This window comes from Trichosurus vulpecula, chromosome 5 (genome assembly GCF_011100635.1).
Source record: "Trichosurus vulpecula isolate mTriVul1 chromosome 5, mTriVul1.pri, whole genome shotgun sequence".
In the NCBI taxonomy this organism is placed as follows: domain Eukaryota; kingdom Metazoa; phylum Chordata; class Mammalia; order Diprotodontia; family Phalangeridae; genus Trichosurus; species Trichosurus vulpecula.
The window spans coordinates 225,209,662-225,234,223 of NC_050577.1; the positions used below are offsets into that span (position 1 = coordinate 225,209,662).

The window sequence follows — 24,562 nt, forward strand, 5'->3', positions numbered from 1 at the left end:
CACCACCCCGTGTTCCTCTACGCCTCCCCCACCCCCGCCTCCTTCTTCTCCTTCTCCTCCTCCTCCTCCCCCACACGTCATGGAAACACATACGTAAGAGCGACCCAGCCAATCAGAGGCGTCGCGAGAAGGAAAGGGGGGGGTGAGAGAAGGGGAGGGGAGCTCCAGCGAGGAAGCGGAGGGGGAAGGAAAAGAGGGCGGGGCCAGACCCCCGCCCCCGCCCCTCCGTGGCTCTGCCCACCCCTTAGCCTCCGCGCGCCAGCCGGGAGGCCCCCTCCCGCCCTTCGCCGCAGCGCGCCCGCCCCACCCTCGGCGGTCCGAGCGGCGCTAGCGAGCGGAGCGCGGGCGCCCCCGTCCCCTCTCCCCTCCCCCGTCCCCCCGCCCCGCGCCGACCGCGGGGCCCGTCACGTGACCGCGCCCAGCCGAGGCAGCGGCGGCGGCAGCGGCGGCGGCGGCCAGAGCCGGAGCGGCGGCGGCCCGCGTGGAGCGCGTGCGTGTGCCGAGAGCCGGGAGGGAGCGCCAGGCCGGCAGCCGGGTGAGCGTCCGTCCCCTCGGGCCGGGTGGGCGGCCGGGCCGCGCTCCGGCCGCCCGCCCTGCTTCCCCGCCCTGTTTCCCAGCCCTGCTTCCCCGTCCTCCTTGGAGTCCCGGGGCCGCGGCCCCGCCCCGCGCCCGGAGAGCTCCGAGGCGGCCCCGGTGGCAGCCGCGGCGCGCTCCGGGCCGGCCGCTTCGCGGGGCTGCGTGCGCGCGCCGGGCCGAGCCGGGCCGGGCCGCGCCGCGCTTCCCCCCTCAGCAGGCTGGGCTCGGGCGGCCAGTGAGCTGGTGCCGCCGGGGCCGGGTGGGCGCCGCCTCCCGTCCTGCTCCCCAAGCCGGCCCGTGGTCGGTCCTTGGAGCTGTCCCCCGCGGCCGTGGGGCCAGGGGCCGGACAGGTGAGCGCCCCCCGACCGTGACCTTGAGGGCGCTCCGGGACCCCCGGTGCCTCGGGGGGCCGGAGCTCAGGTCGTCTCCTCTACCCTTCCTTCCCGGCGTCTGTTTGAGGGACCCCCCACTTTAATCCCCCTTGTTACGCTCGCCTTTGGCTTCATTGGGTATAGAGAAAGGCTCCATCATTCCAGGGTGGCAGCCCCCACCCCCCATCCCCGGGCCCCCACTGCCGGGGAGAACCTGTAGCTTGAGCCCGCCCCGATCGACGCATCTGTGCCGGCTCTGGCGGCGGGGAGTTGCGAGACCACCCGTGTGCCCCCCGGCATCCCGGGGGGTCCCCGCGGAGCCGCAGGCGCTCGGGCGGGGCTCCCCGCTTCGTGGGTGCCTCCCGCCGCAGGGTCGCCGGCCACGGACACTCGTCCCCTGACCCCCCCTTGTTCTGCTCCTTGCCTTCTCCGTGATATGTGTGACTTGTGTTCGTGTCACTCGTTATCCGCAGACACTCATTGGCGGAGGGCAGCTCGCCCCTGCCTGCGCCGCGGAGGCCATTGTGGGAGCGAGCCCCTCGGAGGGCTCTCCACCTGTGGCCGGCCGGCTCCGATCCCGTCCTTTGTGTGCGCGGCTCCCGGAGCCCTGGGCGGCCTGGCGCGGTGGAAACTCTCATCTGCCCACCGGCCTCGGACCTCGGGCCAGGCGGGCCACGTGAGGGCACGAGGGGCCTGGGCCCCGGCGAGATGCCGGCGGCCGCCCCGGGAGCGGGGGCGCTGGCCCGGAGGCCGGCTTGGAGCCGGGGCTGCACCCGAGTGAGCTGGCCCGCAAGGCGTGCCGTGGGAGCGTTCCCGCCCGCCCCCGGGGTGCCCGGCTCCGGTGTGCCCGACTCCGGTGTGCCCGACCTCGAGGTGAGGCTGGCGAAGCCTGGATGCCGAGAGAGAAGAGCCGAGCAGGGTTTACGGGAACGTGGGGACTGCGGGGACCTTCCGGATGTTGAACCTGGCTTTGGACCATATCGTGATCTGGGCGTAATTGAGGGTGGATTTCTGCTGTGATTTTGTTCTGGGTGTTAACTGGAAGGATCCTTGAGCAGTCACTGTTATTTCTTACCATATACTCTGCAAAAATGAGTCACGGACGGGTGAGTTAAGGACAGAACTCCACCTTTTAACTGAAAATTTCTTAACTTCAGTGTTATTCTTGACAATATAATTTCTCTTTAACTAGAATGTTAATTTCAGAGTATGATCTTTTGAGTATCAGTGTTAGGTGGTTGCCGACATTGAGCTTAAGTTTGAATTTGTGTTGATTGAGTTTTTCACTTAAAAAAACTTTGACTACTGAAATTTCATTGTGAATACATATAAGACATAAGTGGTTATAAAGGGAAGTAATGCTTTTGTTTCATAGGTGCTAAAATATGTGTTCCTATTTTTATTCCCTGTTCTTTCCATTGGGGGGGAGGTGCGGTTTAGACCTGTTAGGTATGTGGCAAATCCTAGTTAAGCCAGGTTTTTAACTGGAGTATAGCAACGGGTTCTAGGCTGCAGTGTATTCGGTTTATTTAGTTATTTGCATATATACATATACATATCTTTGAGGCAGTGGGTGAACTGGGGGGGGGGGGAGAAAAAAAGAAAATTACCTGCATCATAAAGGTGACATACTTTAGAAGTAATCTTTATTTGCGTTGTTACTGGTGCTAAGTCGATTTTTATTAGTTGTTTGATGTGCATGTGGACAACATGACAAATTTTGCCAGATTTCAACAGAAATTTTCATTTAAAAAAATTAGTTGTGTTAACCAGTGCAACATCTAGTGGGGGTAGTTTTATTTAAAATTGCATCCTAAGTTATGTTTTCCATATACGGTATACATGAAGTATGTAGGATTACAGACCGGTGGGAATGTTAATTTTAAGCTTAAGTTTTAGAAATTGTTAGTTTTATTGTAGTTGAACTTCATGGGTGAATAGGGAGGGAATCCCCATTAAAAACCCCAGATTAGAGGAAGATCCAGAGTTAGAATTTGCACTGTCAGTCTCACTATATATTTTTAAATGATAGATCACAGTATATAGAGTGCAAAAACGCTTTCCTCCATACAGACTTGTGAAGGTTAATAGGACAAGAAATGTTATCATCCCCATTTTCCAGGGGAAGGAAATTGAGGCTCAAAAGAGGTTAAATGACTTGTCCTTAGTCACACAGCCAGAAATCATCCAAGACCAGCTCTTTTCCATGTTCCTCACTGCTTCTGGAATATTGTGAACTGGTAACTTAGTACTTGTTTACTCGTGTTATATCTACAGTTCTTAAGTATTCTATGTATTCTGGTGCTGATGAAGCAACAGTCTCAACGTTCATGTTTTTTATTTTACTACCAGGATATTTACATTTTAACCCTATTCATTGGCTTTCAGGGCCACAGTTACCTATTCAACTGCGTCTTTATCTCGTGGATAAAATTGTACTCTTGTCATTTGATCAATATGAAAGATTAGTCTTGTCTGTCTTGTGTGTTATGGGGAGTATTGTATTAATATAATATGCATCATAGAGTATGGCCTTTCCACTCAGGCCTCACATAACACCTTGTTTTACAACACTGTAATACACTTAAGTAAAATCATAATTAAGTTCTATTCGTTTCTATCTTCACTCCCTATTTGATTTTAAGCTTCATGAGGCCAAGTGTCTTGTCTTACCTAAAATTTGTAATCTTGCTCATAGGGCTCTTGAAAGAAGCACATAATAGATGTTTGTTGAATGAAAATGTATGTCATATGAAGATAGCAATAGGGATAGAATTAGCTTTATTTATTAAGGCTGGGGGTGTAGATAAATATTTTAGCTAGGTGTACTGTCATTGAAATACATTTTTACTTATAATTTATATCTAAATATGTTTATATACACATATTTTTACTAATTCAGATGTTACGACATTTTGGATAAGAATATTTTCAAAAACCTCTTCCTAAACATGTTTTACTGTTCCATTATAGTTTTCTAGTAATTTTTGCGTTTTCACAGATAGAGAAGCTTGGTTGTTTCAAGTTTCTTCTCAGTTTAAGATGCTGAAATATATTTTTTAAAAAAGGAACTAAGTAAGGATGCAAAAAGACTAAAGCCTGACTAAAATCTGAATAAGTGTATTGTGGGGGAGGGTTAGAAGAAATATTTGTTTGCAAGTATTTAAGGTACAGATACAGATTGTGTTAGATGGTAGTTTGCTTCGGTACATGAGAGATTTAGACTTGTGCTGAGTTAATTTATTGTAATTGTGGTTGTAATTCATATTGAAAGGATGTAGCTTTTAAAGGAAGATAACTGATTGTCTAAGTCTCTTCAGAATGGACAGAAGAATACAGTAACTATATTGGAATATTTTACACATATATATATATATCTGCTAGGGTAGAAACACAAATATGGTAATTTAATAAACAGATTTCCATTCAGTGTTTCTCTTCTTGATTTTGATATGCATATGTATATACACATGATTTATGTGCCTGATTTTAAAGGCTTTTTAAAAAATGAACTTCTGTTTAATTAGGATGAATACATTTTTACTTGCTAATTTATTTTGTGGAACCAATCTTTTTCCATGAGTACAGATGGTACTCATAATTAAAATATCTCCAAAGATATATTCCTTTAATTTTTGCCGAGGTTTAATGGAAATCAATTTCTAACATGAGCAAATTGAATAGTATAATGCAGATTTTGTTTAGCTGTAGGCATATAAATGTGAGCATTTCAAACAAATGTATGCATTTTTATATTTGTTTTAATTACAGCAATTGGTAAATTTTTCCTTAAATTTGAAGTACTGCTTAAATAAGATTGAACATCCTTGCAATATTAAACTGCTTTTGATCTTTTGGATTGTATTTTCAAACACAAGAATTTTCCATTTTCTTGTAGTTGCCCATTAGTACATGAAGTGACTAGGAGGTGGACAATCTTGTTATTAGTCTGTGTTAAAAATGAAGTCTTCTCTTTATTTTCCCTGTTAAGCGTCTCTGTCATTTTATTCCAGAGGCACATATTTTCATTTTGGTGATATAGTATGCTAAATATACTGGAGCCTTAGTAAAATCTGTGATGTAATCAAGTTTATTGTAAAGCAGATCCATTTTTAACATGGGCCCATCTAAGAAATGTTAGTTATTGATACTCCAGAATGACCTTCAGTCTCACTCAGAAGGTGGTTTCATGACACGGCCCAAGGACAACATTATGTGAAGACTGCAGATTAGAGAGAAACATTGATATGTCAGAAATCACAGCTGGCTTAAAACAGAATTGACTTATTCTTGCAGACAGTGCAGTCGTTCTCATAGGCTAGGTGTTGATATTGTGAAAGAGCTCTCATGGCGCTCTACTCTTGGTTGATCATGTAGAAATAGTTCTGTAAAATCTGTTCTACACACCCTCTTCTCTGAAGACCCACCTATTTGTATTTATCGAGTATTGTTAAAGTCTTTGTCAGAATTCAGCAAGTTCAAAATTAAATATGAAACCTTACTGTTTGTTTTAAAATGTATTATTTAAAGGCAAATTCTGCCCTGAGTTTATTATGATGATGACTAGTCTCTTCTTCAGTGTTAGAAAGGGAATAAAAATCTCATAGTTGGAAGTTACCTGAAAGACCATCTTTTCTAATCTTTTCCTGGAGAGGAAAACCTCCTTCCACAAACTAAATGATTAGTTAGTTAATTTGATCTTTGCCAGAAACCCTGGAGTGGAGGGGAATCTAGATTCAGAGGTAGCCCATTCTATTTTGGATAGTTCTAATTGTTAGCCTTTACATCAAGCTTCAGTTTACTTATTCATAACTTCCTATTCCTCCTGATTCTACCCTCTGAAGCCAAGCTGAAAAAGTCCTTTACTTCCACAGAAAAGCTTTTTACTGTTTGAAGACAGCTAATATGTTGTCTCCAAGGCTGAGTTTACCATGTTTAAACATCCCCTGTTCCTTCACCAAGCCCTCATATGACATGAACTTGAGAACTATTACCATTGCTGGTTGCCTTGTGGGGCACTGGGAACTGACCACCGTTATCCAGATGTGGTGTGATTACGGTTGAGCATAGAAGAAATGCCTTTTCTCTGGAAGGCTAATTCACAAGCACATTGGATAGCAGGGCCTGAGACAAGCTTGACAGATTAGAGTTCTAATCTTAACAAGATGGAATTTAATAGAGATAACTGTAAAGTCTTAGATTTGGATTGAAAAAAAATTTAACAGTTCCCTTGAAAAACATCTTAGGGTTTTGGTTGTACTGCATATTCAGTGAGTCGGTAGTGCAAAAAAAAAAAAAAGGCAACACTGTCTTAAGATTGTTGCATGTTGTCCAGAACTAGGGAGGTAATGGTCATAATCAGCATGTCTGCTACTGCCTCTAGAAAATCAGGTTTGATGGTAAATAATAACCTTTGTTTATGTGAAGCATTAATGATCTTACACTTATGGTGTTGATATTTCATCCTTGGAATTACAAACAGAAGTTGTGAGGGCTTTGTTTTGAAGGAAGAATTAGTCATTATATAAATACAAAATAAATGTTATTCTCTGACTTGGTTGAGGTAAGTGGTTTATCAAAAAGACCTTGTCTAATAGTTAACATAAAATATGTGTATTAGCTATTTTCAGTGAATTAGAACAAAATGATATTTTAATACTTAATTCTAAAACTGCTGAACTCTCATTTGTAGTAATAGTAGCTTGACCAAACACCAAGCTTTACATTCATTCTCTTTTTGCACAAGATGTACTTCAGTATTATTACCAGGAACTGTCAATTGTAAATTGATGGTTATGGAAGTTTCAGTTAATGGGAGAATTCTGGTTTATGGTGCCAGATGTTCCCATCTCTCTTGACAAAGAGTCAACCAGAGGGGAAAAACCTTGAGTAGAACTAACTCAAGCACCTGATCGTATAGAAGTGTTGTACCCCAGTGGTCCCCTGCCCCTCCCTGCAAAGAAGAGGGAGAAGACAGGGAAGAGGCAGGCACTCATTGCTGGCTGGTGGCTTTTGGGGACTAAGTTTTGGTTGTTCTCTCCTTTCACATGGGATTTATTTTGTGTTGTTTCTCTGGTTCTGCTTCCTTAACTTTGCATTAGTGCATCTGAGTCTTCTCATGCTGTTTCTGTATTTAGCAAAATTGTTTCATATAAGCATAGTAATATTCTATTATGTTCATGTGCCATAATTTGCTTAGCTATTCCCTAATTAACGGATACCTCCTGTAAGTCTAGTTGTTCGCCACGCCCAGAAACGAAGCTGGAAACACTTAAGTGTGCCGGGAACCTTAGCTTCTGTCATTAAGCTCTGGGGGTGGGGGTGGGGAGATGGGATGCTATGCCTAGTTGTAAAATCTTTGAGTCACAGAGTATGAGCATTTGGTCCCTTTCTGTACACAATTCCATTTTTCTTTCCAGAATTGTCGTATCAGTTAACTCCTCCACCAACCATGCGTTAGTTTACATGCCATTTTTTCTATAACATGTCCAACAATGACCCCCCCCCTTTTTAAAAATCATGCTTGCCAGTTTTTACTGAGTGTGAGATGAAGCTTCAGGGGTGTTTTAATTCTTTTGAGAACTCTTTCTATCCTTTGACTTAACCTGTTGTGAAATGTAGGCATGGAGGTGGTCAGGGGATAGAGTGCTAGGCCTAGGGTCAGGAATACCTGAGTTCAGATCCAATCTCAAGACGGTTGACTAGATGTGAGACCTTGAGCAAGTCACTTAACCTCTGTTTGCCTCCCATCTGTAAAATAGGAGTAACAGCAGCACCTGCTTCCCAGGATCATTGTGAGGATCAAATGAGATAATATTTGTAAAGTACTTAGCACAGTGTATGCTTGGAATATAGTAGGCACTATATAAGTGCCATTATTATTGCTATTAAATGGCTTTTAGTTGGGGAATTTGTTAGTTGCCTATATATTTGGGGTATCAAACCCTTCTTTGAGATATTTTATACAGATTTATTTCCCCAGTCAACTCACTTCCCTTACGGGAAGTATTTTGTAGCATTTTATTAATTTTGTACATTCAAAACCTTTTCAATTTAATGTTATAAAAATTGTCTAGTTTGATGATTGCCTCTATCCCTTTAGGTTAAGAATGCAACCCCTTGTATAGTTGTGAAAAGTACCATGACCTGGTTCTCTTCTGATTTTTTAATGGGATGAACTTTAATATTCTGGTCACGTTTCTGTTTTTAGTTTACTGTGGTTTGTGTGTAAGATGTTGGTCTAATTTGCCCAGGGTCACACAGCTTATATTTGTCTGGAGTAGGATTTGAGCCCAGGTCTTCCTAACTCTGAAGTCCTGCACTCTGCCCACTAGGCCTAGCCGCCTTTAAAAAATGTAGATTAAAAACAACAGAGAGGCATTGGAATTCAGATTAGTGGCAAAATTGCTGAAGCCTATTTTGGTTCCAGAGATGATGCAAGCCACTTCCCTCCTTCAGTTGAGAGATGGGATACCACAGCCAAGGAGTGGTAGATACGTTTGTTTTAGCAGGCTGTTTGGGACTGTTTGCCTTTGTTATAAGGGAGGGTTAAATGTAGGTGAGCAGCAGTAAAACTTCTTGTTTAAATAAAGATAGTGGTTTAAGCTGAATTTTTCCCAGGTCACTTTCCAGTTTCCCCCAGCAATTCTTGCCAAATAGGGACTACTTTCCTAGGTAATTTATGTGTTAAGGGTTATCAAGCACAAGGTAATTGAATTGAGTTCACTTGTTTCTGATTGTTGCTTGTTTATTAGTATGTTTCATTGATATACATACGTTTCTGTTTTTTAACCTGTGCCAAATAGTTTTTATGATTATTTTATAATTGCTTTACACTATATTTTGTGCTGTTTCCGTTTACTCTTTTTAAAAATTATTTCCCTTAATATTCTATGTCTTTTGGTCCTTTATGAATTTTGGGTTATTTTGTTTGGTTCTGTAACGTGCTCCCTTGGTAGTTTGGTGTAGCATTAAATATGTGAATTAATTTCAGTCATGCTCTTGTCTTTTCTTTATATTGGCATGACCTAGCCATGAGCACGGACTGGCTCCTTTTTTAAAGTCATTCTTTATTGCTTTAACAACCATTTTGTCATTATAGCTGTAGCGATATTGGGGGTACTTGAATGGATTGGCTCCCAGATATTTTCTGAATTTTGTAGTTATTTTGGAGTGCAACTTCCTTTTCTATTATTACTAGTTATTTCTATATAAAATGCTATTAATTTTTGAGTATGGGTGCTTTTTAATATAACCTTATGGTTAGAATATTATTTTAAAGCTTTCTAAGAATTTAATTTTGAATACTATAGTTTCTCAGATTTGGGGGCATTTGTTTTCTGTTAACTATGTCTCATCATGGTGAATGATCCTAGACTTTGCAAAATCTGAAATTGCACAGTGCAGATTTGCATAAATAATATCAAGACTTGATAAATTTGGCAGTAATGTTACGTATGGTTTCCAAAATTAAGTGCCTTCAGAATGTTTGCTTGTGATACTAACAATAACTTGGTTCCAAATGGCATGAGGATGTTTTATTTAATTCAGTAACCAGATTACCCTCAAGTCAGAACGGCTCCCAAAAGAATTTTTCTGTTATACTTTGTTGAATTTGGCCTCTCTCACTCTGGACTGTCCCTGTTCTACTACATTCCTTTGAGCATTTGTTAAGTTCCTACTATGTGCCAGGCATTGAGGAAGGAGGTGGGAGGTGTGTTGGAGAACACAACAGGCAACATAGTACCTGATCTCCAGGACTTTTCAGTTATAATAATAAATACATTATGTCTAAAACCCTTGGTATGGCTTTCAAGACTCTACATGATCCAACCTCCCCTTGCCCCCCTTCCCCCACCCCCATAGCCCCTTTAGGATCAATCACAAGACTTAAGAGTTGAAAGAGATCTTAGACATCATCTTAATAACTAGAATTTATATAGCATTTGAAGTTTGCAAAGGGTTTTACTTATCTTATTTTTCTTCACAACTGCGCTGGGAGGTTGGTGCTATGATCATCTCTATTTTAAAGTAAAGAAACTGAGGCAAAAGTAACCTGCGCATTTTAGGGTTAGACCAGGGTCACACCTCTAGGAAGTATCAGAGGCCACATTGGAACTCTTAACCCCCAAATCCCCCACTCTATCCACTGTGCTATCTATCTAACTTTTCCATTTAATGTAGGAATAAAGAAACTGAGCCTTGAGTTGTGTGAGCTGTACAAGGTTTTATGGGTAGTCTAAAGAATATATTTGGGGCTTATATTCCCTAGAGTAGTGTTTCCCAAACTGTTCTCTTTTGTAATGTGAATAGGTATTCCTCCTTACAAGGCATTCCTTCTGCGCCCCCTCTTCATGTTTGCCTTGGCTTCCCTGGCCTCCCTCAAGGCCCAGCTAAAATCCCACCTTCTACAGGAAACCTTTCCTGATCCCCCTTAATACCTCTGGATTATTTTCTGTTTATCTTATATAGAGCTTGCTTGTACATAGCTGTTTGCATGTTGTCTTTCCCCCATCAAGCTGTGAGCTTTTCAAGAGCAGGGACTTTTTACCTTTCTTTGTATTTCTAGCACTTAGCACAATGCCTGACATATAGTAATTAATAAACATTTATTAACTTATCGATTAAGTCATAGGTCTGGTATTCGGATCCATTTTCTCTGACTCCAGATACTACACAATCTCTCATACTAGCTACCACCACATTTCTTACTCAGCACAGCTGTCCTAATTATCTAATTAGGCTCAGTCTGCTCCTTGTCTCACAAACATTCTATACCCATTTCCACCTTTATAGCTTTGTTAATGCTGTTCTTTTTACTTGTAATGATCTGCTTTTTCTTGGCTACCTGGCACATTCTGAGGGGGGGTTAGAAATCCACTAGTCTAACCCACTCCTTTTATACTTGGGGAAACTCAAATCCTGCTCATCCCTTAACTCCTACCTCTTCCACAAAATTGTCCTTAATACTAAGCCCTTCACTGCTGTCATGTAACCAAATTTTAAAAGCATTTGTAACTTGTGCCACACAGTTGAGCATTTAACTACGTATCTTTTTTGTATGTCTTAGGCAGCTTCTGTATCCTCCACACCATTTAGCACCGTGCTAAACAGCTCTAAAAACTTTTTGGCTAATTGATGAGTGACATTAATTATATGGATTACGCTAAAAAGCTGACAGGTTTTAAAACATCCTTCTTAAACAATGACCTTAAAAACCAAAGGTTACTTTTAAACCTGCCCTGGACAGGTTCATAAGGCAATTTCATTTCTGAATTTAACTCTTATTTTTAAAGAATATTCCTCAGACCATGGGTCTGACTTTGCATCTGATAGGTTACCTTCCTTTTTCTTTTAAAAGTTTCAGCAAAGTTATTGATTAAGCTACTCTAAAAGTCTAATTCTAATAAAGAACAATTGTCAAAGTCAGAATTTATTTCAAAAAAGTCTAATCCATTGTTGTTATAATTTGTAGCAGGGACACACACACACACACACATATATATATATATGTGTGTATATATGTATATATATATGTGTGTGTGTATATATATATATATATATGTATCCTGCCCCTGTGCCTTACACATCTTCACTTAGTAAAATCTTTTTTCACTCAAGGTCAAGCTTAGGCTCTAACTCTTCTTTGAAATTTACCCCCTTCCTGGCTTCTAAAGACAGGGCCTATAGAACTTTCCCTTAATTTCTCCTTTAACTTGCTACAGTATTATTTGTATATCTACATACCTGTCCTTCCCCTTCTCCCCTCTGTCCCCAGCTGTAAGTTCTTTGAGGGCAGGCATTATTTTATCTTCTTGTCCCTGTCACAAGATGTATGTAGTTGGCACTCAGATGTTTGTGTAAATGAATCTACATTGTATTTCCTAGCCATTGCCTGGTAGATACTTAAATCACTGCTAACTGCTATATTCCGGCCTTAAGTCTTGGATGCTTTTATGTACTTATTCCTTAGAGCAGTTTTTCCTAAACTCTTCTTCTGTGCAGTATATATACATGTTACTGTGAAAAATCTTTTATCATAGTAATATTATCCCCTTTAAAATATTAAATATGAAATTTATACCTATATCAGAAATACTTAACGTGCCATTTTAAAAAAATGAAAATAGGGTTAATTTCTTCAGTTTTTCTGTGAACTTGCCCTGATCTCTGTCTAAGCCTGAGGGATACACCCTTGTATTCCCCTTTCCCCTACATAGAGGAACACGTTAGGGTTCCATCAGTGGCTTTCTTGCCCGTAAGTTTTCTGTCGTGAAATTAGTTTGGAAAACTGCCTTGGAAGGTCTTTTTTATTAACTGGAAATGAACTGACAGAAAGATTATGTCCCTATTCTAGATAGCCAGAGGCAGCCAGAGAGGACTGATTATTGATTTAGGCATAAAATTTCTAGTGGTCATAGGAAATTAGTTTAGTAATTTCGAACTTAGGGATTATACAATGTAAACCTTATAAACCCCACTTTTCCTTCCATGATCCTCTGTGAATGAATAAATAAGCATTTATTTGATACTTATTCTGTGCCAGGCTCTCTTCTAAGCGTTGGCGCTACAATTAGAAAAATTGAGAATGTCTCTACTCTGGAGAACTCACACTCTAATTGAAGGAGGCAAAGTATACATAAAAGAATATTCAGCTACAGGGCTGATAGCACACCCAAGGGTCCTTAGGTTGCATCAGTAGGTCAGATGACATTGTCAGGTGTTTGGACAGTCCTTATTCTTTGCTTCTGGGCAGCATTTGAAACTGTTGATCACCTTCCCCTCATGAATACTATCTCCTCACTAGGTTTTCACAATACTGCTTTCACTTGATTCTTCTGTGTGTCCAGCTGCTCATTCATTTTTGCTGATCCCTGTTGTTCCATGGTGTCACTCCCCTCAGCTTGGTCCTGGGCCCTCTTCTCATCTCCTCCTATAGTATTTCACTTGATGACCTCATCAACTGCCATAGATTCAGTTATCATCTCTATGCAGATTATTCCCAGATGTAACTCAACTTGTCTCTCCTGATCTCTAGTCACAGATCACCAATTGCCTTTTGTGTTTAGTCATTTTAGTCATGTCCGAGTCTTTGTTGCCCCATTTGGGGTTTACTTGTCAAGGACACTGGAGTGGTTTGCCATTTCCTTCTCCAGGTTATTTTACAAATGAGGAAACTGAGGCAAACAGGGTGAAGTGACTTTCCTAGGGTCACCCAGCTTGTAGGTGTTAGGTCAGATTTGAGGCAGATCTTCCTGCCTCCAGGCCTGGTGCTCTGTGCACTGTACTGCCTAGCTGCCTAATTGCCTTAAATTGGAGGTCCTATAGGCATCTCAGACTCAACAAATCCAATATGGAACTCATACCCCCCCCCCAAAAAAAAATCCCCTCTTCCCAACTACCTCATAGGATCTTCTCAGCCACACAAGCTCCTAACCTCATTGTTATCCTCAGCTACTCACTCTCACTCTTCATATCCAGTTGGTTGCCAAGGCTGCCTTCATAACATCTCTGTCCTCTTTTTTCCACTCACAAAATACAACTTTAGTTCAGACCCTTATTATGATCTCTTGCTTGGACTGTTGGAGTGACCTTCTAACTGATCTCCCTACCAACCTCAAGTCATTTTAATCCATTCTCCACTCATCTTCCAGGGTGATTTTTCTAAAGCAAATGTCCCTCCTGCTCAGTGACTTCCCTGGCTTCCTGTTATCTAATGGATCAAATATAAAATCCTTATTTGGCATTTCAAGCTCTTCATAACCTGTCTCAGTCTGACACTTTGTTCTTTTTCACACACCCTACATTCCAGGAACATTGACCTGCTTATAGTGTGTAGTTCCTCAAACCAGACACACCATCTCCCATATCCATGAAGTACAAGCTGTCTTGCCCTCCTGGAATGCTCTGCCCCCTCATAGTCTTCTGGACTTTCTTTAAGACTCAGCTTCATAAATCCCCCCTACCTCCAGCAGAGATTTTCCATTTCCCCCAGCTGCTAATGACTTTCTCTCTCAGATTCTCTTCTGTCTACTCTTATTATATGCTGTTTTTTCATTAGTATATGAGCTCCTGGAGGGCAGAGTCTATGTTTTTGCCTTTCTTTAGGTTGACAGCCTTTAGCGCTGCAGGGAGCATATACTGAGCACTTGATGTGCTTGTTGAGTTGTTGCTGATCTGGAGGACACAGAAGGGGTTAACTTGGTAACCTGGAGTATCAGGCCAGATGGTAAAGGCTGGCGTTCCTCCATTTCATCAGAAGGAATAGGGAGAAGGGGAACAGAAGAGGAAGCCAGTTCCTCTTTTGGCCTGGAAGAGAATGAATTTGTATGTTATGTATGTACTTGTACCAAGAAGTCATGAGGTGAGTAGAAAGACTTCTAGATTTGGAGGATGAGGACCTGGGCTTGCGTCTTGGCTCTGTAACTCTCTGTGTGTGACCTTGGGCAAGACATTCTCCTCCTCTTTCTTGGCCTTAGTTTTCTCCTGCGTAAAATGGGGTTATTGAACTAGATGATCTCAGAGGTCTCTTCCTTTTCTAAATGTTTGGTCCTATTATCTAGATTCATGAATGTGATCAAAGTGATAGGCTTTCAGAAAATAATACTGGAGTTTATTAAAGATAACCCCATGTCCCACAGTTTGTACAGGGTTAATGTCATTTGGTGGGGTACTCAAATATCACTAACAAATTCTAATAAAGTAAAAATTGCTGATAAATACCTCTTTGGCAATATGAGTAAAAGCCAAACAAGTTCATTAATTTCACTGCTAATAAAGAGGATATGTGTCATCTTATTTCAGAAATGCCATTACTAGAGGTGGAAATAATATAGGACAGAGAGTGATTAATATTCTAACATGTTAAGTTTTTCCTTACCATGCTTTGGCAGAGTATTCCACACTGTTTCCCAGTTAGTCATAGTAAGATATCTCTCCCTTTCTTCAATTAAAAAAAGGCAACAAAGAATATCTTATTGATGCCTTTGGTCATTACATCATAATCATTTCCCACCCCTAGATAAAACCCATCCTTGTGACAAAGAAAACAATTAAGCAAAAAACGTCTGGTAGACAAATATATAGTGGGAGTCCGGCCAGAGATTTTGTGTCCTACTAGTGCCTAACTTTCTGCCCTGAGGGAAGAGCTCAGTTTCATTATCTTTTCTCTGGGACCTTCATGGGTTTCATTTTACTCAGATTTCAACTTCTTTTTAGTGATCTGCTCACTTACATTGTTGTAATTTTGTGTATATGCAACAGTCAGTTAACTAGCATATAAGTTAACTGTGTGCCCAGCACTTTACAAAACACTAAGGATACAAAGAAAAACAAAAAGCTAGTCCCATTTTCATGGGGGACACAGGACGAAAACAAGTGTGCCTAAAAGATAAATGCCGTGTTAATGAGAATCTGTCTCACAGGGAAAGGAGGGAAGTCTGGGGATCTGGGAAAGGCCTTTTGCAGGGGGTGGAAAGAGTCTTGAAGGAAGCCAGGAGGGAAAGCATTCCAGGCCTGTAGGACATGGCACTGGAAGATAGAATGTCAAGAAGGCCAGTGTCTGAGGGCAGTAGAGTACTGAGAGGTGGGGAGTACAGTGTAAAATGACTTGGAAAGTAAAGGAATATCCATTCTGTGAAGGTCTTTCAAAGCCTAACAAGACTTTGTTTCATCCTGGAGGTGATAAGGAGCCATGGAGTGTGAATGTGAGGTCATGCCTGTGCTTTAGGAAGATTGATTTGGCAACTGAGTGGAGGGTGGACTGGAGCAGACCAACCAAAGGCTATTTCAGTAGTGTAGGCAGGGATAATGGGATGGGGGGGGGGGGGCGGTACACCCGGGCTGCAACAAGAGGGCAGGCAGAAGAGAAATTCTTCTTGGTTCTGCTTAATTCACTGTAGTTTAGTTTCAGATCTTCCTCAGTTTTTCTGTGACTTCCTCATCTGTTGTTTTTTACTACAAAATAGGATGCATTGTGTGCGAAGTGCTGAAGATATAAAAGAAAAAGTTCTTTCAGGAAACTAACAGTAATGGGGGAAACCACATTCAAACTATTTTCTATAAACAAGCTGTATAAAGGAAGTCCCTAGAATTAAGGGGATTGATTGGGAAAAGCTTCGTCTAGAAGGTGGGATTTATATTTATATTCATATCCTGTAGCTTTTTCAGCCATTCCTCAATCAGTGGACACCCAATTCTTTGGTATCTAACAGAATGATACTCTGGACATTTGGGGTCATAATGGACCTCTGTTTTTGTCTTTGAATTGCTTGGAGTATATGTCCTTCAGGAGGATTATTAAATGGTATGGCCAGTTGAGTCGTTTCCCTTTAATTCGAAGTCTGGACTATGTTGAGCACTTCACATCTCCACCAGTAGTACTGTTTCCCCACAATCCTTCCAACATTGACTGTTTCCATCTTTCACATTTTTGCCCATTTGCACAAAGTAAAGTAGGGTGTCGGTTATTTTAATTTTCATATCTCTACCTATTAATGATTTGGAGTTTGTTTGTCTGTCTCTCTTTGTCCTTGTCTATCTTTCACTGGGTACACTGGTAGAGAGAATGCTGTCTGGAGTTGGGAAGTTCAGATCCTGCCTCAGGCATATATATGACCCTGGGCTAGTCACTTAAACATTGTCTGCCTCAATTTCCTCATCTGTAAAATGGGGATCATAATAGCACCTACCTCCCAGCGTTGTTGTGAGGAGCAAATGAGATGTTTGTGAAGCACATGGCATAGTACCTGGCGCATAGTAGATGCTTAATAAATAAATGTTTGTTCCCTCCCTCCTTAGTCCCTTTCTTCCCTTCAACACTTAATGAATATCATAGTAACATATTAGCTATATTATATTCTCCCCTATAAAACTGGAGCTATCCCACAAATAATACACAGCATTAATTAGAGGAGATACACATAAGAATCAGACAAGGCACATATGTAGGGAACATGTTTGAGCACACATGTGTGATGGGGCAAATAATGATTGTAGTGCTCCAGATCTGCTAATGTTTTCAGGTGATATCTTTGAAGCATCTTTTTAATGTGGTCATTTATAGTTTGTAGTTCTTTTGAAAATTGTTTATATCCTATCTTCCCCTTATGTTAATGTCAGTTCTATATATATATTCTATCAGACTTTTATTCATATTTGATGCAAATATGACCTTGACCAGTTCTCTTATGATTTTTGTCTTTGTTGATTTTATTTGTGTAAAAGCTTTTAATTTGATGTAGCTAAGGTGGTTTTATGAATCCTATCCTTTGGCTAAGAATCCTCCCCCCCAGAATGACTAACCACCTTGTGGTACATGTAATGAAATATTAGTGGCCTGTAAGAAATGATGAATGTAAGGAATATAGAGAAATACGGGAAGATTTTTTTGAGTTTACTGCCAAGTGAAGTAAACAGAACGAGGAAAACAGCATCCACAATGACTACAACAATTTAAATGAAAAGTACAGTAAGAGAACAATTGCTGAGAAACTGTAATGACCAAACTTGGCCCCATAGAAGAGACATCAGAAGATATTTCTCCCCGTGACCGTCCCGTCCTGTGGTTGTTGACTGTGGTGCTACAACATTGCATAAGATGTCAGGTGTCTTTTGATGTGTTGGTTTTCCTAGACTGTTTTTCACACCTTTTTTTATTGTTATAGGAGATGACTCAATGGGAGAGAAAAGGGAAAGGGACCCATTAGGTGATATAAAAACAAGAATACAAATTTATTTTTAAAAAATTTTCTCCTTGCCATAGTGAGAGGTTACCTGATCTTGTTGTCTTTAAATACAGGCAATGTATTCATTTTGAGCTTATTGTAATATATGATGTAAGATGTTGCTCTAAACCTAATTTTTGCCAAACTGCTTTCCAGTTTTCCTAGCAGTTCTTGTCAAACAGCAATCCTTTCCCCAGTGGTTTATATATTTGAATTTATCAAACACTGAGCTACTGTTCTCAGTTGTATATAGTCTATTCTAATGCTATACTTCTTTTTTAGCCAATTTTAAGTTGTTTTAATGATTGCTGCTTTGTAACATAGTTTGAGTTGTTGCCCTCTTCATACTTTTTCTCATTATTTTCTTTGAGATTCTAAGCCTTATTTTTCTTGCAAGTAAATTTTGTTACTTTGTTTAGTTCGAAAATATATCACCTTGATAATTTAGCAAAGTACTAAATTTGTAAATTGATTTGGTTGGTTTTGTCATTTTTATTTTATTTGTGTAACCCAAACTTGAGTTTGTAAAATGACCCCAATTTTCTCCCTCTGTTTTTGTAGTGTTTTCTAGTTGTCTGAATCTTAGATGTGTCTTGGTAGGATAATTCCCAGGTAGGCATGCATCATTTCCCCTGCTCATTTCTCTTCTAACTATGTAAGTTGTGGACTTTTAAAAAGTATTTAATTATCAGTATTTCCATCTTCTCTTAAACTATGTTCAGTTTATCATGGGGTAAACAGATGGAACCATGATACCTTAATTTGTGATCTGCTGATTTAAAATGTAAGATTAAATGACATTTCTAATCAATTTTTTAGGACCATATAACTAGCCTATCAGGCCATTTCTTTTTCACTCACACATTTTTTTGGATGTCGAATAATTAAAAGAAGAAAATAAACAATTTCAAAGAACACCAGACAAGGTAGACTGACATCTTTGAACAACTATATGATCTCTTAACTTGCCTTAACCATTGTCTAAGATAAACAATTCATTTATTCTCACTCCCTAGAGTAGTCTGAATGATGGCTTATTTTCTTCTGGGTACTGCATCTAGGCATTCTACTAATCTATAAAACTCCATGAAGGCAAGGATTGAATTTTATGTAAACTTTGTGTCTCTACCCAGCATCTAGCTTTGCGCTCTTTATTTAAAAACAGAAATAGGTGCTTAACGTTTGCCGAGTTAAATTTGTCAAGGAAATTATTTTATAAATGTGTATGTTTAACTCAGCACAGGTTTACATGTATTTCAGGGAGCATGAGATTACAAATTCTTCGTTCTAGAACTGGAGACCTTTGTCCAGTCTAACCCCTTATTTTATAGGGCTCAGAGAGCTTAAGTCAGAGTAAGTGGGAAATCTAGCCACTCTTTCTTCCATACTGTGGTTTATAATCATATTTTCAAGCTGTATTTGTTTTTCTCTTGCCTTCATAGGTAACAGAACCTTACAGAAGGAATTAACTTATATTTCCCCATGCTGACTTTTTAAAAGATTTTTTTGGAGGAACCTTAATTCTGAACTGAATTTTAGAATTGGTGTTCCAAAAAATAAAAACAAAAAGTAATGAAACAATTTCGACAGAAACTCTTAGAAGCAATTTAAGTTAAGATATGTTCTCTGGAATTGCTGAAGAATCCACACATTTTATACTTTTTTCCTATATTGCTATACCCCAGCTTACTAGAGTGTTGAATACTCTCACCTGGAAAATTTTCAATGGCTCCCTATTTCCTCTAGACTGAATTCCTCAGCTTGGCATTTAAAGGCCTTTGTATGTTTGTTCCAATTAATTGTGTGTTTATATTACTCCCCATCTACTTTGTTCCAGCCAAACTCATCTACTTTCTGTTGCCTGACCTCAGCATTTCATCTCCTCCTTTGTGCCTTTGAGAAACTGTTATCCATGCCCAAAATGCATCTTTCACCTAAATTTCTTGAAATATACTTAATTTCCCTCATGACTGAGTTCAGATGCTGCCTGCCCCAGGAATTCTTCCCTGATCTCCCTTCCTCAAATTAACTTTCATTTACTTTATCTGTTTACATGTTATATTTACCAGTGGCAGGCAGCGCTTAGGCCTGTGATTCCTACAGAGTAGGTGCTTAATAATGTTTGTCGAATTTGAATTAAATTAGGTTTTGGAATAAGAAGGGGATGAAGAAGGTTGAAAAATTTTACTAAATTCAGCAGTCATTTTGTCTGTGGATATAGTAGTGTCTTGTGGATAGTTGCTGGGAAAATAAAGATGGAAAAACAACACGTCTGTTTTCAAGGAATTGACTTTACAGGGTTTATTGTCTAGTTGAGAGATGTAACTACACAAGTAGCTATAAATTAGAATGATGTTATAGAAAAGATCAAGCAATGGTATGAGAGATGTGGAAAAGGAAATCACTCCTGTAACTGGTGGAATCAAGGAAACCTTTGAGATGAAGGGGAGCTTCAAGGGAAAAAGCAAGACCTCTCTAGAAGCAGAAGGAGCATGTGGCAGTCTTCCTATTCCTAGTAAAATGATTTGATCTTTGATGAAGTTTTTGTTTTTGATCTATCTATTCAAATAACCAATTGAGTTGGATGGAGATGAGAGGCATTGACAACGCTTTCCAAGGATCCTGAAACAAGGGACCCCCCATGTAGCCTCTGGTCGGTCTTTGCCACCAACCAAATGAATAGGAACGGGAGTGTTCCTACAGAGGGCAGTTTGGGATGTGCCTTTGGTTGCTAGTGAGTTCTTTAGAGTGGGAAGCTTCTTTACCACAGCTTAAAGAAATAGTCACGTACTGGAAAGAGCATTGGATTTAGTCAGCATTGGGTTCGTGTCCTAGCTGCCCCCACTTACTAGCTGTGTAACTTGGAGCAAGCCCACCACTGAAGCTCCTTATCTGTAAAATGAAGGGCTTAGACCAAAGGATCTGCCTTCTTTCTAGCTCTAAAATTCTCTGCAGGTTGATAAGTTACAAATTCATAGTTTACTTAATTCCCTTGGAATATCTAACATCTGTTTTTGTCAGTTTTAACATTTTTCTCCCAGGCGTGGCAACTTACTCTGAACCCTAAGGGATCCTTCATTTGTTTATTTTTTGTTTTTGCCTCCAGGTTCAGCCCTTGCTTTCAAATAAAAACTGTCCTTGGAAGCTGTCTAAACTGCAGACTGTTGACCTTTCACTTTCAGTCATTGCCCAGTGCCTCCTGAGTGAGTTTCTCTCCTCAGAGCCCATCCCTGCTTGTGACTTGCAGCCCACTCAGTCTTTGCTTTCTTCTTCCAGAGAGCCCACTCAGTCTTTGCTTTCTTCTTCCAGAGCATGCATTTCAGTAATAACCTGAAATTATCATCTTTCCGGTTGTTGAATGCAGCCAGCCAGTATGGATATAATGATTCTGTCCGGTCCCTGTTCTACAGAGGCTTCCATACTTTGCCTCCTCTCGCTGTCTTCCTTAGCTGATCTTCCATTCTCTCATTTCATCCTCGTCTGTTGGCCAGTTCTCTACCATTATGGCATTCATCCCTAAAACCCACTTGGAATCCAGCATCTGTAACATATTTGGGGTCTTCAGAAATCATAGGGCAAGCTCACGTGTATGTGGTGTTTTCTATTTGTTTTGGAGGCAGTTGGGGTTAAGTGACTTGCCCAGGGTTGCACAGCTAGTAAGTGTCTGAGGTTGGATTTGAAGACATATCCTCCTGACTCCAGGGCTGGTGCTCTATCCACTGCGCCACTGTATGTGGTGTTTTAAAATTTACAAAACACTGCTCACTGTAACATTTCACAAATGCAGAAAGGTCCAGAGACATACAAGGACTTAGACAGCTAACTGGTGTAGCTGGGACTAGAATTCAGCATCTCCTGACTGCCAAATGTACGGATTCTTTCTGTCATACTGTATTGCTTCCTGTTTAGGGTGACCACATAGGTCAGTATTTGTAGCCCCACAGGATTTAGGGTTAGGGATCTTATTTTGCAGATGAGGAAACTTAGGCCCCAAGGTGACAGGTGATTTGGCCAGGGCCACAAAAAATCCAAACCCATATCTTCTGCCTTCATGTCCTTTTTACTATTCCACCAAGGTTTGGTTTTGGCAGCTGAACTTCTATTGTTGGAGTATAGACATATTTTGATAAAATATGTCATATAAATTTAAACTCTTGGCCAACAAATTACTGCTTTAGATGTTTTCCAAGGATATCAAAGAGTTTGCCAAACATGAAAGTAGGATTGATAACAGGTGATAAAGATACAAGGTATGAAGGGCAGTTACTGTTTATTAGGTTCTGAAAAATGTGACTGTCGAGCCTATTTTACAGTTTCATTCATTGGACAGGTTCATTTTTTAACACGAAGGGGAAAACCTCTCATCAGTTTAACATCTGAATTATTTTTAATTGTAAAGCTTAAAGTATCTCAGTGAGCTTTATTAATCAGTTGAACTTTTCTGGTGAAGTAGTAATAAAGTACTGTACTGTGTTTGTAGCTTAGTACATGCAGTGCAAGTATTGTCACCAGTTTGGAGATAGGGAGACTGAAGTTCATTGAGGCTGGGATGTGCCCATGGTCACTTAGCTAGCAGATGTTAGAAGTGGATCTTGGACTCGTGTTCTTTCTTTAAGTATAGATCATAATAATTTCCTTGTATATGATCCTCATTAATTACTGTAGCCAAAAAAAATGTTCATACTGATGAACCTTTCCAAATGGAGCTATGCTGATCCTGACGGGACAGATAAAATCTGTCATCAGATTACCCATCAAGAGTTTGTACCTCTCCTTCTCCTTAGACTTTGATGGAGATAGCTCCAGGCTCTGGACCCAAAAGTCTTGGGAATAATACTGGCCTCCACACCACTGACCCTGTTTCACCCTTAGCATTGCAGTCATCAGTCATTGAGGGGAGAAGAGCCCCTTTCCTTGCCACCATTAATACCACTTGTTGACCAACTGTCACCAAAGGACACATAGCCTGGGAGTGGCGACAGTAAGCAGACTACTGGTCCTCCTTCCAGCCCCTACAGCCATCATCCTGGGAAGCAGCCTGAATGGAAATACACCCTGGCAACTGCCTTGGCAGGTAGCCACAGCTACCAAAGACCCAGAAAAGAAAGTTCTTGCCACCCTCAAATGGTTCATTTTTAGAAACTGTTATTTTATAAATGGAAATTCCATTAAAGGGGATTATTACCGTTTGCTTTGCCACTGCTCCCTAAAGGTCATGGAACCTTCACCATCTGAATTGGCAGTCAAAACCTCAATTACATGTGGCTCCACCATTGTTACAATGTGAGCTCCTTGAGAACAGGGACTCTGTATCCCCAGAGCTTGGCATAGTGCTTTGTACACAGTAAAGACTTTGTCATTTCTTCATTCACTAACTAAACTTAGAGAAATGGGGTCACTTCTATAACATGAAAGAGATTTGGGTGTAGGACTTAGGTAGCTTTCAGTGAAGAGACCAGCTTTTTGACAAGTTTCATTAAGTTGTCGGTATTCTTGACTCTTTACCTGATATTTTAAAAGATTGTCTCTTGGGGAAAAAAAAATAACCTTCCAACTGTAGTTTTTAAGTTAGGTGAATTGAAATTGGCCAAACTTCTAAGAAGTTAACAAGAAACAAATGACTAAAGCTGACACACAGTAATATAATCTTAACTGTAAGTTTGCTATTGATGTTCCCTTTTGAGCTTATTCAGGCATGTAGCAACAGTTCCTTTAGGCACATGAACTAGCCAGTGGTGCTGTTAGATGTTACCATGCTATTTCCTTCTCTACTTCACTCATCTGTACACTCAGATGAATTGTTCCCAGCTATTTTTACAAAGACATTATTTTTAAAAGTTGGAAATGCATTCTGCAGTTGGCATTCAGTTCTTGGTTAAATGGGAAAAAACTTCTTTAAAGAATTCTCTACTCTAATCCATTCACATAGCGATAAGCCTAGTATTTAGCGATCCCCAGAAGTGGTTGTACATCATGGGCAGCAAAGGAGAAGACAGTTGGTGAGATTCAAAGGGTCAAAATGTAGTCAGTTTTCTATAAAATATTAAGAATTGCTGGTCAGTCCTGGAAGAAGCATTAATAGCAGAAGTAGTGGTGGCAGCATTTTACTTTGCAAATGAGCCGAGACAGCAGCAAGCCCAGAAGAAATAGGGAAATGAGAGATGAGAATAGGTTGGAAGATTATGTAATTACATGGAACTTTTTTGTAGTCATTAATTACATAAGTTTTGAATTCTATAAAGCAAGTTTCCATATGTGAATGAATAACTGTATTGAAGCTTATTGGCAACGGGAAATAATAGCAGACATTTGTTACTGTTTGAGGTTTGTCAAGTGTTGTGCTTAACTTAAAAGTACAGTACTTGAAGGGCCAGTTAAACTAATGGTAACAGTCATGAGAAGTGCATTTTGTTTTGTGGCATCATAAAAATGACCATTTTTATGTCTTTAAGGAAAGAGTATAACATGTGTTGAGTATAAAAATCTTGCAAGTGATTCACCTGAACATTTTTAAGTTTCTATGAATTCATATAAAGAGCAAATGTGAAGTGGTTTTTTTTTAACCTTTATAACATTTTTAAGGAAGGTTGGAGTGTTTATATAATTCATGAAGGAATGGTTCCATCACCTAAGATGCTGATTAGAAAATAAATTTAGTTTTTTATTATTAGGTGATAAGCTAAAGCATGGCTGAAGAATATAATTTTGAGCTGGATTCATCTGAAAGTAAATATGAACGTGGTGATGTGTGTTCCAGATTGCATGTTCAACATGAATAGAAGACAAGGTCTTTCAAGGAAAGTTGGACAAGGACACTTGGGGAGTGGGGATGGGGGCAGTACCATCGGGATGAGAAAATTTAAGTATTACTTGGAAACATTATCCAGTCTG

The 24,562-nt window shown here is 40.5% G+C and overlaps 1 protein-coding gene across 4 annotated transcripts in view; it reads left to right on the forward strand.

The window, feature by feature from the left end:
- Window positions 1-396: 396 nt before the first annotated feature.
- ATP2B1 (ATPase plasma membrane Ca2+ transporting 1) overlaps window positions 397-24,562 on the forward strand; it is a 134,429-nt gene continuing 110,263 nt past the window's right edge. For 2 of the 4 annotated variants that reach the window (XM_036761966.1, XM_036761968.1), the window contains exon 1: window positions 411-535. The gene's annotated coding sequence lies outside the window, so the exon portion shown is untranslated. Of the gene's footprint in view, window positions 536-764; window positions 927-24,562 lie in introns of those variants that run through there. The other 2 variants (XM_036761969.1, XM_036761967.1) reach the window with 2 other exon arrangements.